The sequence below is a fragment of the Meriones unguiculatus genome, chromosome 3 (assembly GCF_030254825.1).
Source record: "Meriones unguiculatus strain TT.TT164.6M chromosome 3, Bangor_MerUng_6.1, whole genome shotgun sequence".
NCBI lineage: Eukaryota > Metazoa > Chordata > Mammalia > Rodentia > Muridae > Meriones > Meriones unguiculatus.
The window spans coordinates 31,950,288-31,964,486 of NC_083351.1; the positions used below are offsets into that span (position 1 = coordinate 31,950,288).

Genomic DNA, 14,199 nt, shown 5'->3' on the forward strand with positions numbered 1-14,199 from the left:
CCCGCCGTGTGGCTTCTGGGCATCAAACTCAGCAGGCTTGTTGGAGACAGGAATCTTCACCCTCACAGCCATGTTGCTGACTCTAAAATTACCTTTCTCTTTTTCTTTGTACTCTGCTTTTCCTTCCCATAATTTTTAAACTGCTTTTTCATATTTATCTTCCCAATGAACTTTAGAATTTTCTTAGTTCCATAAAATAGCCCGTGAGTATTTTGTTTACCATTTCATCAAATTTAGCTTGAGTGTCATCGAGGAATCCGATGTATCATCCTTCGTTTAGTTTTGTCTTCTTTTAACGTCTCTCAGTCGAGTTCACAGTTTCTTGATGTAGCCCTCTTGGGCACACTATTGGTGTTGCCACATACATTTTGCTTGCTATCATTAGTCAGATATTTTCCATTATGGTGGAAGATGTGTCTATAGCTAGACAATAGGAAGAGGACTAATTTTTGTTGTTGATCTTCCATGATGCTTTTAATAAACTACAGAATAGTTTAAAATTTTTACATACTAACTTTGTTGCTTGTGTAAGTTAAAAATTAAGGGTGTGGTGTCACATGTCTTTTTTCCTAGTACTTGGGTGACAGAGGCAGGAGGATCTCTGTGAGCCCTGGTCTACAGAGCAAGTTCCAGGATTGCCAGGACTACATAGAAAGATCCTATCTCAAAAAACAAAAACAAAAACAGGACAGAGAAGAAGGAAGGAAGGAAGGAAGGAAGGAAGGAAGGAAGGAAGGAAGGAAGGAAGGAAGGAAGGAGAAAGTTAAATCACTTATAAATAGTAATGGTTGAATGTCTTTCGTTATTGTTTTGTTTTTGTTCTTATGTAAGTTTCTGCTGTGTGTGTTCAGGTGCCGGAAGAAGGCATCAGATCCACTGGAGTTACAGGTGACTGCGAGCTTCCATGTGGGTGCTGTGAATAGAACTCAGGCCCTCTGCTCTTAACTTCTGAGGCATCTCTCCCGCCCAGTGTCTTCTTTTGTAATGGTTCTGTTTCCTTTTTTCTTTTTCTGTCATATTGCAGCAGCTGAGACCTTTAGTATCTTGTTTAGTTGACACCATGATAGCAATAAAAATTTGCCCTTTCTCATGTTTCTGATTTTAATAGGAATAGTTACAGTCCCCCCCCCCGAAATTAAGGAAGTTTTTTTTTCCTGGTTTGCTAAAATATTTTTTTTTTAAATATGGAACGCTTCACGAATTTGCGTGTCATCCTTGCGCAGGGGCCATGCTAATCTTCTCTGTATCGTTCCAATTTTAGTATATGTGCTGCCGAAGCGAGCACTTGCTAAAATATTTTGTCAGAGTTCTTTTAGTTTGTTTACTTACGTACTAGGAATGGATATTAAGTTTGTGATTTTTTTAAAGTGTCTTTCTGCGGTGGTTATATTAATATATTATATAATAGGTTATATTAATAGATTTCCAAATGTAGGGCTATCCCTTAATTTCTGGATAAATCACACCTCGTCATGAAAATATTCTTTAAAGAACAATTAAAGCCAATATATGTGTGTTTATGCTCTTAATTAGGCTGACACTTTCTTAGTTTGTTCTATTGTATTAGTTCATTTTCTGTTGCTGTAACAGAACATTTGAGGTAATTTATGAAGAAAACACAGAGATGGATCAATGGGTCATGGCACTTTGTGCCAATTCTGAGGACCTGAGTTCAATTTTCAGAAGCCCTGTGGTGGAAGGAGAAGGCTGGCTCCTACAGGTTGACCTCTGACCTCCACCCTCACACCAAGGCACATCCTTCCCTATCCCAACATAACAAAAAAAAATTGCCATTGAGGAAAACTTTGGGGGCAAACATTCATGCAATAGCAACTGTCCTTGTTATTCAGGCGACGCATTCTTATCTCAGTACTTAGTACTCTGTACTTCAGATCTCAAATAACTTTTGGGCTCTTAAAATTGTGTTCTCAGCTGGGCACAGTGGTGCACACCTGTAATGCCAGAACTGGGGGGAAGCAGAGGCAGGAGAATTTCTGTGAGCTCGAGGCCAGCCTGGTCTACAAAGTGAGTCCAGGACGGGCAAGCCTACATAGAGAAACCCTGTCTTGAAAAACTAAAAAACAAAACAAACAAACAAACAAACAAAAAACACAAATGTATGTCCCCTTAGAGATTGCTCAGGATCCACACAGAGCTTTGCTGATGTAAATTATCTATGATATTAGAAGGTAAAATGGTAACATTTAAAAATACAAACATATTTCTTAGATGTAAAAACAATGACCTTATCACACAGTATTCCACTGGCTTCTGGAAAACTCCATGGTACACTTGTGAGAAAATTAAAATAGAGAAGTCAAGACACCCCAGTACTGTCAAAATCAGAATGGCTTTTGCCTTGTGAACTCCGAGGAAAAAAACATCTCAGGAATTCCTAGACCCTTGCTGCTGGACTCCTGAGGCTCATGGTTCAGTCAAAGGAAGGAAACTTTCCTTCAATTAATCTAGGCACTTGATAGTTTTGTCAGGAGGCAACAAAAATAGACATTTGTTAGAGCTGCAAGTGGGTGAACTAGAGATATTGAGAGCACCATGGAAAGATGAGAAGGTTGGGATGGGAAAGACCCTCGAAGCTAATTTGATGGCTGGGTGAGTAGGGCCAGCTGGCAACTGGGGTTGAGGACCAACTACTCAGAAAAGGGTATTTATAACTGCGTATCAGACTGCACTTGTTTTGGATGATGTGTGGAATCCAGAGAAGGCAAGAATGAGCTAAGAGCTCTCCAGCTCTGGCACCTGGGTTTATGGCAAGACATCCTAGGCAAGAGCTGAGGAAGGAATGTTACCAAGAATCTAGACTTTGTAGTGGGTCCAGAGATGGAATTTGCCCAGCTTGGGCCCTTGTCACGCTAGCGAAAGTAGTCTTAGAGTGACTTATTTCCAAACTTTTTCTTGACTTGGAGGCAGGTTCTGGGGCCTTGAAGAGGAAAGAACAGATAAAGGCCTTTGGGGACTCCAAGTCAAGACAATGGCATTAGCCTCTGGAGGCATGGGCTCAGAGAGAGTGCAGTGCCTGAGGCTCCTCAGCTGAGGAAGGGTAGGCACACACGCAGGAGACATGGTGGGACAGAGCCTCCTCCCTTCAGAAGACCGGGGTTCTGGACACAGCTGTGACACTGCATCAACTGAGACTCCAGCCCTTTTCTCATACACAGAGCTAGAAAGCTAGTAGCTAGGGAAGGAAGCAGCATGCGATAAGTGACATGATAAAGGTGCACTGTCGAGGTAACGTGTATGGGGAGAAAAATCTGGTCTGGAGGAGGGTGAAGGGAAGGAGTGTCTTTCCATGCTAAAGGACAGTGGGAAAGGGGTATGTGTGTGCCTGTGTGCGTGTTCACAGGTGCCTGTGCATAGATGTAGAAGCCAGAGGTCAACTTGGGGTGTCATGCCCCAGGAGCCGTTCCCCCTGAGGTTTTGTTGGTTGGATATTTTTGAGGTATTTTTGGGGTCTCATAGGCCTGAGGCTGGCCAGCCAGCAAGTCCCAGCCATGTCTCCTTACCCAGAGCAAAGGTCACAAGCACACATCACCACGCCTGTTTTTTTTTTTTTTTTTTTTTTTTTTTTTTTTTTAACTTAGGTGCTGGCAATCAGGTCCTCATGCCTGTGTGGGAGCACTTTACTCCCTGGCCACTGAGAAGGGCTTTGTTTTGAATCACAGTATCTGAAGTCGGCTCTCTACTCAGGGCTTCCCTGCTTTCCCAGTAAGGATGAAGGCTTTCTTCTCATGGCCTGTGAAGCTATGGAGATCTGGCTACCTTTCCTCCTTGGCCTCGTCCTGTGTCAGCCTCCTCCACACTGGAAAGGATTCTCTGCGGCCCTTCATTGATCTTTGGCCTTCTCAAATCTCCTCCCTCCCTTGCCCTCAGCATCTTGGTTCTTGCTATTCCTTTTCCATCCCAACCCCGCCCCACTGGCTCTCGGCCCTACCTGCTTGGTTCCAAGCAAGCTCTCTTCTACAGGCTAGATTCACAGGATCCTTCAATGCCTTTCAGTGACCTTTGCCTTTCCCAGCAAGGGGTATACACTCTCACATCACCCTTCCTCTCACCACCAACACTGAAGAAACAAACACAACATAAAATAGTAAAATGCTAAAATGCTGTGAAGGAATATTTTATCATAACATTTCAGAAAGGACATGTGACCACGTGTGTGTGTGTGTGTGTGTGTGTGTGTGTACACATGCACACAAACATGCATGTGTCCATACATGTATAGATGTGTGTGTGTGTGTGTGCTGTATCCATTATTCACATATGTAGGTGCCTAGAAACATTTCCTAATGAATGAATGAAGAAAAAAAAATTTGAGTTAGAATTCTCTAGTTTGAGGAAGGAATAAAGAACAATTCAGGCAAAGACTATGACACATGCAGAAATGCACAGTGTGGGGCCAGGGTTGTGGCTTAATTGGTAAAGTGCTTGTGCTTCGAGCTAGAGACCCTGGGCTCCTTCCCCCCACCTCATACACAAGGTGTGGTGGTACACACCCGTTACCCCAGCCTTGGGGAGAGCGGGTAGAAGTGGGAGGATCACAGAGTACATCTGAGGCTGGCTCGGGCTACCTGAAAAAAAAAAAAAAGGCAAATTCGTGGAAAATAACAACTGTCAAATGTCTAGAAATAGGAACAATAGGGACTGTCTCCTTTGCCGTGAGGCTGTGAAAGCAGGCAGCATCCTACCTGTAATTTTGGGTTTCCTCCTGCCGGGGTGTTGGAGTGGAAGGTAGATTCACAGGTTGTTAGGCAGCGAGTCTTACTCAGCCAGCATTGTTCTGGGTTGGTTAGTCTATCCGTTAAAGCAGGAAATCATAAAGAGCACTATACATCTCCTCCGAACATTTCACCCTGGCTTAGAATCTGTACATGGCCACTTGCTAATCTTTGGGTAATGGACCAGGGCCTTTCCTTAAGAGTGGAATCCTTCACTCTCGAACAAGCACATATTGGATTGTGTATGGAGTTCAGCTTCAGCTTCTTTAAAATAAAAAGAGAAACCTGAGGCCGGGGAGATGGCTCCATGGGCGGAGCCACATAGGCATGAGGGTCTGTGTCCAGAGTCCTAGTACCCACGTCAAAAGCTAAGTGGACTGTGCATCTATAAACGCAGAGCAGGGGTGGACTCCTGAAGCTCACTGGCCAACCATCCTAGCCCAGTCAGTGAGCTTCAGGTCCAGTGAGGGCCTATCTCAGAGAGTAAGGACTGAAGGAGGAAGTAAGATGGGGAGAGATGAAGGAAGACACTCAGCATCAACCTCAGACCTCCACAGACAGGCACACGTGCACCCAGAAAAAAATGTCAGTATTCTTGCAGGGTAACGTCACTGTCAACTCCATCGTTAATGCATTCTCAGGCACGCCCATAAAACAGTAAGGGGCACTGTCTCTCAGGCAATACCTGGTGTTGGATTCTGAGTGCACCGTTTTCCTGGTGTGGGCAAGGTTCGCAGCTTCTCCGTACCTCTGTCCTTCCCATATCCACATCGGAGCATTTTGGAGAAGATCAATTAGACACGCGTGTGTAAGGAGTCGAGGGTAGAGCCTGACGTGTAATGCGCACGTGTAATGTGCTGTTTTGCCTGTGTCCCACCCATACTGGATCCAGCAGCACCTTGCAGGAGTTACCTTTACTGAGCTCTCTCAAAGCGTTTGAGGAGCGTTCTTGGAAATGACAGTTTCTTCCCCTTTTGCACTGGTCGGCGGTTTACACAGTAAACTGTGTAAGCACACTGTCGCTGTGGAAATACACAGATTTTGGACCGATCACGATGACTGACACTCAACTTGTAAGTGTGGGTGGTTGTACAGGAGCGTGGCCCAGCAGCCATGAGCATCCTGGTGCTGTGGCCACTCGCCAGTCAGGGTTACAGTGAGAACGAGAAGTTTCAGGTAGCCTGGGACGTCAGTACAGATGAGGTGGGTTAGGAGAGCATCTGCTCTCGGATGGCACCTCTGTCCTTGCGGCTTCGCACTCCCTCGCTCCTATTGCAGCGATGCTTTAATCTCGTCGACTCCCAAGCCCACACCAGATCTTTAATCTCCCTGAGCATCAAAAGGGAGAATGTTCTCTTATGTAACTTAATATAAAAATAATACCAGCCTGTACAATAAGCCTAAAGGGAAGTTTAAGGAGGTTCTGCCTTTCCTCGTGCTGATTATTTAGGTGTTCAATTTTTTTTCTCTCAAATTCTTTCTTTAAAATGTTAGTGTGGGGGTCACTGTGCTCTACTGACACTCTGAGGATTTTATCGACTTCTCACCCTCTCGGCCTTCTAGAACTGCTTCCCTCTCCGTCAAACCTGTACCTGAAGGCCTACCCCTAAACTGCTCCCTTGCTTTTATCTTCCATTTCCTTACATGCTCATCCTCACCCGGAACCCAGCTGACAAACCCCCAAAACACTCCATATACTGAACACAAGTGGCTTTGTGCGTTCCGTGTGCAAGTGTTTATCTGAAACCTGGCGTTCTAGTTCCATTTTTCTGTGGCTGTGATAAAAATACCCTGATAAAAAGCAGTTGAGGGGAGGAAAGGTTTATTCGTCTTACAATTCCAGGTGATAGTCCTTTTTTTTTTTTTTTTTTTTTTTCAGAGAAGTTGAGGCAGAAACTCGAAGCACAGTCAAGGGTAGAGAAAGTGAGTGCATGCTTACTTGCTTGCTCTCAGCTGGCTTTCTCCTTGCTACTACTGCTCAGGACCTAGGGATTGGTACTGCCACTCTTGGGCTTCCTCCATCAGTTAACTATCAAGACAGTTCCTTCCACAGGGAGGCCCACAGGCCAACATGATTTAGGTAATTCTTCATAAAGGCTCTCTTCCCAGGTGACCCTAGGTTAGTTCAGGCTGACAGTTAAACCTAACCAGTACCCCCAAGAAACTTGGGAATCTTCAACAAATGTGTAGGGTTTCATCCCATGCAAGTAAGTCCTGTTCCCACAGAGGGGCATGTAGGATGGGAAAGACAACAGCTGACCTGACATTGGCACTGTAGAAGGGATGGTGAAACGGGACCCGAAAAAGACACAGAGCCCAGCGGGGACTTTCCACAAGGAGGGTTTTACAGTTGCCCACAAGGTAGAGAAGAGTCAAGGCGTGGCCGTGGCTGTCCCCGAGAGGGGCTGAACTGGTGCCTCCTGTAGACTGATTTACTAATAAGAGGTTATTGGTGATCTTGGAGGCTCTGACACAAAGATTAGTTTATTTGAAAGAAGGGAGGGCACAGATATATGGTAGGGTGGGCGGTGAAATAGGGAGAGGCAGGGTAGGCGCTGGTGCGTGAGCCAGGCCAGAGACCACTGTGGGCACCTACAGCGTAATCACATCCAAAACCTGGGAGCCAGCACAGCGTCTCTCCTCACAGTTACCCCTCCAACCGGGCGAGGGGGCCCAGGCAGTGCCACACCGGTCCTTTCGGGTCGTCGGTGGCGGGCTCGTCATAGAAGGCATGGATCCACCGACATTTTCTTGATCAGCAAAGCCTAAGAGGCTGCTGGAGGAGCCTCGGGGCCAATGAGTACAGGTACTGACAGCTTTTTACCTGAAGTAGGAAGGACAGGGGCAGAGGCCGGGCAGCAGCAGCGGCTGCCGTCACACTTGGGTCCACAGTTTCAGTGGTAGAAGCGAGAAGCTACAGATTGATAGTAAATTGGAAGTGAGAAGTGGAGAAAATGAGTGTAGACAAGCTTCTCGGGATGCCTGGCTGAAGAGAAGAGGATGAGGTATGTCAGTAGGCTGACCGAGTGCGGTAGGAGAGGCGGGAAAACACCCTCTCAGTGCCGGTCACGGAGGGACTCCACGTGGCCCGAACTATTTCTTACCTCAGGATCTTATTGCAGCCTCCCTCAAGCAATATCCCTTGTGGAGGCCACGGTTCTCCTGCCTGGGGGAAGAGGCCCTGCACGGCAGCCTTTTCCAGCCTTCCGAGCCAGAGGGGGAATCAATAGGGAGGATGGGGAGCACAGTCGAGAGCATCCTGGGAGAGCCAAAGGCCAAAGGCCCTGCTCCTGAGGACTCCCCACCTGGGGCTCCTTGCGTGCCTAGCTTGCGCTCTCATGCGAGCGAATCTCGACAATTGGTTTGGTTTGGGTACGGCGGGAACAGCCCCAAAGAAACCTTCCTGTGACATTCCTCTGAAGTGCGGCTCTTAATTTGATTAATGTGTATCTTTTAGCTGAAGCGTAAACTCGAGAGGCCAGGGATTGCGATCGCTTAGCAGTCTCCCTAGCACCCGGGGCCTCGCCAGTAATCAACAAATATTTGCTTATGTAGGAAGAAAACCCCAAACAGGTAACATGCTCTGTTGATGGTGCTTAAACCAGGAAAAATGACGAAACCAGGAAATTTTAACCGCCTAGAAGTAGGCTGTTAAGACGCTAATGATTTAAATTTAAGGCCCCTCACTGCATAGAGCCCTTTCAAGACCTTGGGACAGGCCTTAGCAATTTTTATGAGTTTGCTTGTTTGCTCAAAGTCTCACTTTGTAGCCCACGCTGGCTTGGAATTCTGTTATAGCCCAGGCTGGCCTTAAGCAATCCTCCTGCCTCAGCTTCCCAAGTGTTAGGATTATGGGAGTGACTCACAATATCCAGTTTAGGGATATTTTTACGTGGTCACTTTAAAAAAATGCATAAAATATAAAATACTTTGATCAAAATTAAGACCACTGTTTTTCCTGATTTCATACTTGCCCATTCTGGAGAGGCTTTGAAGAAGCTGTAGGTGTCTAGGGATGCGGTTCTCGGGATGCTGAGTTGGGAATGTACCTTGTTTAATGGGATCCATTCCTAGGGCTCACAGTGTTTTCTGCACAGACCTGACAGCGTCTACCCTGGTGTACTTACGGTTCTCAGGACAGCTGCCTGTTCTGTTAACTGTGTGTATCAGGGACACATGGTTCATGGCCCAAGCTTCTCAGGAGGCATGCGCCAGTCCTGTGGTGTCCTACAGTGGAAGGGAAACAAAGCCTAAAACCTACCAGTCCAGGCTAGAGAAACAGCTGGTTCAGCCAGGATGGGCCCATAGCAGTTAAGGACACCCACTGCTCTTCCAGAAGACCGGAACTTGTCCTACCACCAACACAGCGGTTTGCAGCTGTCCATAATTCCAGTTCCAGGGAATTCAGCACCCTCTTCTGACCTCCACGGGCACTGGGCACAAGCATGCATACTGGCAAAACACTCATGTACCAAATAAATTAATAAGTAAGTAAGTAAATAAATAATTGTTTAAAATCTATGGATCTAATGAGACACGCTTGCTGCATCTGTAATCTTAGCGCTTGGGAAACTGAGTCAGGAGGATTATGAATTTTGGAGGCCAGAGTGGGCTTTTATATAGCAAAGCCCTCTCTTAAAACCACAAGGCCGGAAGTCTGGATTCCAGAACCCAGTCATCACATACATGAAACTGTAAGTGGAAATTCAGGCACTCACTGATGTCCAGTCAAAATGAAACATTGCATGTATGAGACATCTACTTCTCACGCTCTATATACCTTTGTAAGTGTGTGCTTTATTTTCTCTTTTAAGGGAGTCCTCTGGAATAGGACACTTTGCATTTCTGTGTTTATTCAGCATAAACTTGTAGTGCCACTACTCGTATTAAACATATTATTTCTTTCATTTTGTTTTGTGTTTTTTCCAAGACAGAGTTTCTTTGTGTAGCCTTGGCTGTTCTAGACTTTGTAGACAAGCTTGGCCTTGAACTCACAGCAACTCTCCTGCCTCTGTCTCCCAGAGTGCTGGAACTAAAGGTGTACACCACCATGGCCAGTTAAATGTATTATCAAGTTCAGTGATGTATCTTACACATCTCCAAAATATTCACATCACCAGCGATGGCATGAAATACACACTATGCAGCTGTACCTAAGCCATCAACAATAAACCAGTGGCTGGACATAGCATGCAGTGGAGCCTGAGGACCTAGGCTCAATTCCCCAATAACACACCCGCACAAATTAATTAATTAATTAATTGCAAAACTATTGTATTTGAAAACTAATGAACCAGTAAAAGAGCCCGAAATCTTGTAATTCTTAAGTGAAAGAAACTTGATGGAGAAATTTCCCCAATTTTTACAATAAACCTAAAAGTTTGTAGTAGTATCTAAAGAGAGTTTTAAAGCTGAATTTTTTTTTTCTCTAAAAAAGAAGAAATCAACAATAAATGGTAATCCCAGAGGGTGGGGGATAGAGTTAGAAGACTCAAAAGTTCAAGGTCATCTCAACTCTATGACAAGTTCAAGGCCAACTCTTGATCCGTGAGACTGTGTCTCAAAACAAGTAAATACTTGCTTTGAACCCACTGTATTTGTGATTCCTAAGTCACTCTGAGCACAGGCCAGGGACAGAGCTAGAATGTCTTTGGCTCTTTGAGCCTTCTAGACCCTGCCAGCTGGGGTATTGCAGTCTGGCAGAAAGGAGAAAGGAGACACATAATGGACAGCTGAAAGACATGGCTGTATTTAGGGTAGAGACCCGTTCAGTGCTGTTGTCCACAGCGTGGGATTAAGAACCCTACTCAAAACCCATTGCCATTGGGTGCTGTGGGTCTGTTCCTTCAGTGCAGAGACGTACAGGTCACCTTCGATGCAGCTGTCCTAGGCTGGACTCAGACGTGACGTGGCTCCTCCTTGGCCCAATGTGTCCTCTGTGCTGTGGTGTTCCTCTGATAGTCAGCAGGAGCCCAGGTGGCCGAGGCCAGCTTGCAGCCGCATCCCAAACCTGCTCTTGCATCATGTCTTCCAACACGACAGTGGTTGAAGCAGTTCACTGCCAAACCCAAAGTCAGGGCATAGACGTGGCACTCTGCCTAACTCTGAGGAGGAAGCACACCTCTGTGGGCAGGGAATGTGGAGGAGGACGAAGGGTGTTTTATGGACAGTCATCCAGTATGCCCCACCACTGTCCTCACCCTCCTCATAGCCATATTTTCAGCCCACTGCAGCCACCCTTCCCTGTTCTCCCCCAAACCGCTGACTCACTTCACCTCGCTCCATCCAGCACGCAACTCTTCTTGGCCTCTGAGCCACCTGCTCAACACGCCATTACAGTCTGTTAACTGCCCTTCTTGTCCTGGTCTTGTCATTTCCCAGCTCAGCACACGGAGAGCCACCAGCTGTCATCATAATCTCATCAGCTGCCGGTCATCATTATTGTTATCTACCTTATATTACTGCATATGTGTTAGGTGCCTGGCTTCCTCCAGGCACGGAGAGCTTAGGGACGGCAGGAGCCATGCAGTGTTTCAGCTTTGGCTCGCCTGCCTCCTGGCACATAGTTAAAGTCCAGTAAGTTAATATGAAAAGAATCAAAGGCGTTCTACTTGAGGTATGCATGGCATTGGAGCTGCACTCTTTCTGCTCCCCCGGTATACCCTGGAAGGCAGCTTTGCTCCCTGAGACACCAACACTCGCCATAATGCCCCGAATCACTGGTGTGTGGCTGATAAAAATGGGTGAAGGTTTACATCGCTACCGCGGTGGAAAATGGGGTTACTCCATCGAAATATTCTTTCTTGCCAGATCACAACAGTCTGTCTTACTCTGAATTCCTCTAAAATGGAAAGGTCCAGAAGTGGTAGAAAGTTTCAGGTGGGCATGGTAAATCCATATGAATCATGATTCCTTTAAACAAGCTGGAGCGAGAAACACAGTTTAAAAAAAAAAAAAGTTAATAACTTTTGCTTTGGGGAGAATTGAGCCAGAGAGCAGGGGTGAAAGGAAGATTTGTTTTTTCCTTCTATATTCTTTTTGTATTTAAAGTTTTTCATTCTTTGCAGAATGGAATTGTATAGTTTTGTTCCTTAGTGCATTAAGTTAAAAAAAAATGATTAGATGGAGCAAATAATATAAAAAAATCAGGAACAAACCAGAAGACATTTGCAATATAAATGACAAAGGATTGTTTTCCTTAATCTCTACAAAGAGTTTATAAATCGGTTTTCCTTTTTTAATTGAGAGGTAGAATAATAAGCCAGATGCGGTGGGTCCCTTTTTTAAACCCAGCCCTTAGCAGGGACAGGTGCTTCTCTGTGAGTTCAAGACTGGTCTATATAAGCACTATTTTCAGGATAAATACAAACCAGTGTAATGAAGGAGGAACTTAGCACACACACACACACACACACACACACACACACACACACACTTTTTCTTTTTGAGATAGTGTCTCAGAATATAGCTTTGGCTGGCCTAGAACTTGTGTGAACTTGTGGTGATCCTCCTGCCTCAGTCTCTCAAGTGCTGTGATTACAGGAATGTGCCATCATGGCTGGCTTAAATTTTTAAAATTCTTTTCTATTTTATATATGGGCATTTTCCTGCATGTCTGCCTATGCACAGAGTTGTGTCCCTGGTAACCACAGAGGCTAGAAGAGGGCATCGGCTCCCTTAGCACTGGAGTTATGGATAGCTGTGAACCACCGTGTGGGCATTTGTAATCAAACTCAGGTCCTCGGGAAGAGCAGCCAGTGCTCTTAACTGCTGAGCCATCTCTCCATTCCCCCAACCCCTGGACTGGTACCTGGCTTTACCTAAAATGTTTTTTAAAAGAAGGACTCTTTTGGAGGAGAATTGAATCCTATTATTAGATGTGTTCAAGTAGAAAATAAATGGACCAAGTATCAAGTTGATAAAGGCTTCTTTCAACCATCTGATAAAGGAAAGGTTCCTAGCACCTGAAAATACAAATTCATTTGAGTCCTTATGGTCTGTAATACTTTATGGTGCTGGTGGAGGTATGTTGACAAGGCCCAGCAGCCCAGCACAGGCTAAACAGGGAAGGAGACTAGGAGACGTTCCCCCACAGAGCCTCAGTGAAAAGGAACCTGGAGTTCATTTCTCAAACCTCCTATCTTCTCTCTAGGGATGGTGTCCCAGATCTGCCCTTAATGACATTGAGTAAGTTTATTAATATGCCATTCTTTCAATCAATCAATATTTAAGGAGTTCCCCTGTTGTCGGGCACAGCCCCATCCTCTCCGCTGTACACATTAATCAAACATTTTCCAGACAAATGTAAAATTAAAATGGTGGCAGGCACCATAAAGGAAGATTATGCAGATCATGCATGAGAACCTAAGGATGTGTAACTGGTGGGCTGGCTTGGGCTCAGCTGGCAATGGGCTTGCCTGGCATGCGCGAAGCATGCCAGTTTCATCCACAGCACTGCATGGTGGCTCATGCCTGTAATTCCAGCACTTGGGAGGTGGAGACAGGAGGATCAGAAGTTTAAGGTCAGCGTGAATAACATGAGATCTTGTCTCAAGCAAACGAGCAAACAAAGTGACTGAATAAGAATTTTAGAAGAGTTGCACCAGTGACGATGACTAAGAATTTAGATGACAAGGAAGATGCAGCAGCGATGGCTCTATCTGGATTTTTTTTTTTCTGCTTTTGAAGTGATGTTCAACTTCTTTTTTTCTTTTAAAGATATATTTATCTTTATCTATCTGCTTGTACACCTGTGTGCCAGAAAGAGGACATCAGATCCCATTATAGATGGTTGTGAGCCACCATGTGATTGCTGGGAATCAAACTCAGGACCTCTGGAAGAGCAGACAGTGCTTTTAACGGTTGAGCCATCTCTCCAGCCCCTCAACTTCTTTCTTAAAGAGCCGCATATGGCAAGGATCATGATAAGGACCTTGGGTGGGAAGCAGATAGGAAAGAATGATGATGAAGAAAGTCTGCTGTGCAATGAGGCTAAGGCGTTCTCCGACCTTAAAGAATGCTGTCATAGACCAGGAATATAGCGCAGCCGATGCTTGCTATACAGATCTGCTGACTGGAGTTCAATCTGTGGAATGCACATAAAGGTAAAAGGGTGTGACCAACTCCACAAAGATGCACACACACAGTAATAGTAATAATAGTAAAAATAATAACAGTAACTGTATTTTTTTAAAGAATCTATTCATTACTATAAGAGCAATGAAGAAACCCTTAAAGGTCTGCGGATGGTGGAGAAGGAGTCTTTCTTGGGGAGGTGCTGGTTTTGAACCCATTGCTCTGGCTGCAGAGGCGAGAGCAGATGCACACCGGACGGAGGGGGGAGGATGTGACAGCAGGAGATGAGGCTGTTTGGATCGCAGACGCGGAGGGGAGCTGTGTGGACACCTGTGGACTGTGTTTGGGAGCTGCCAATGACGGGGCTTGGCGGATTTGATCTCAAGAGCGG

At 45.5% G+C, this 14,199-nt stretch overlaps 1 protein-coding gene, 1 long non-coding RNA gene and 1 other non-coding gene across 7 annotated transcripts in view; 2 read left to right on the forward strand and 1 right to left on the reverse strand.

The window, feature by feature from the left end:
* Rnf220 (ring finger protein 220) overlaps positions 1-14,199 on the forward strand; it is a 219,281-nt gene that overhangs the window by 41,965 nt on the left and 163,117 nt on the right. The gene's annotated exons all lie outside the window — the stretch shown is intronic.
* Positions 1-14,199, forward strand: part of LOC132653027 (uncharacterized) — a 40,506-nt gene that overhangs the window by 16,408 nt on the left and 9,899 nt on the right. The window lies entirely within an intron of this gene.
* On the reverse strand, positions 1,179-1,285 carry LOC132653435 (U6 spliceosomal RNA). Its single transcript, XR_009591174.1, has one exon. It is a non-coding gene; the product is annotated as a U6 spliceosomal RNA (small nuclear RNA).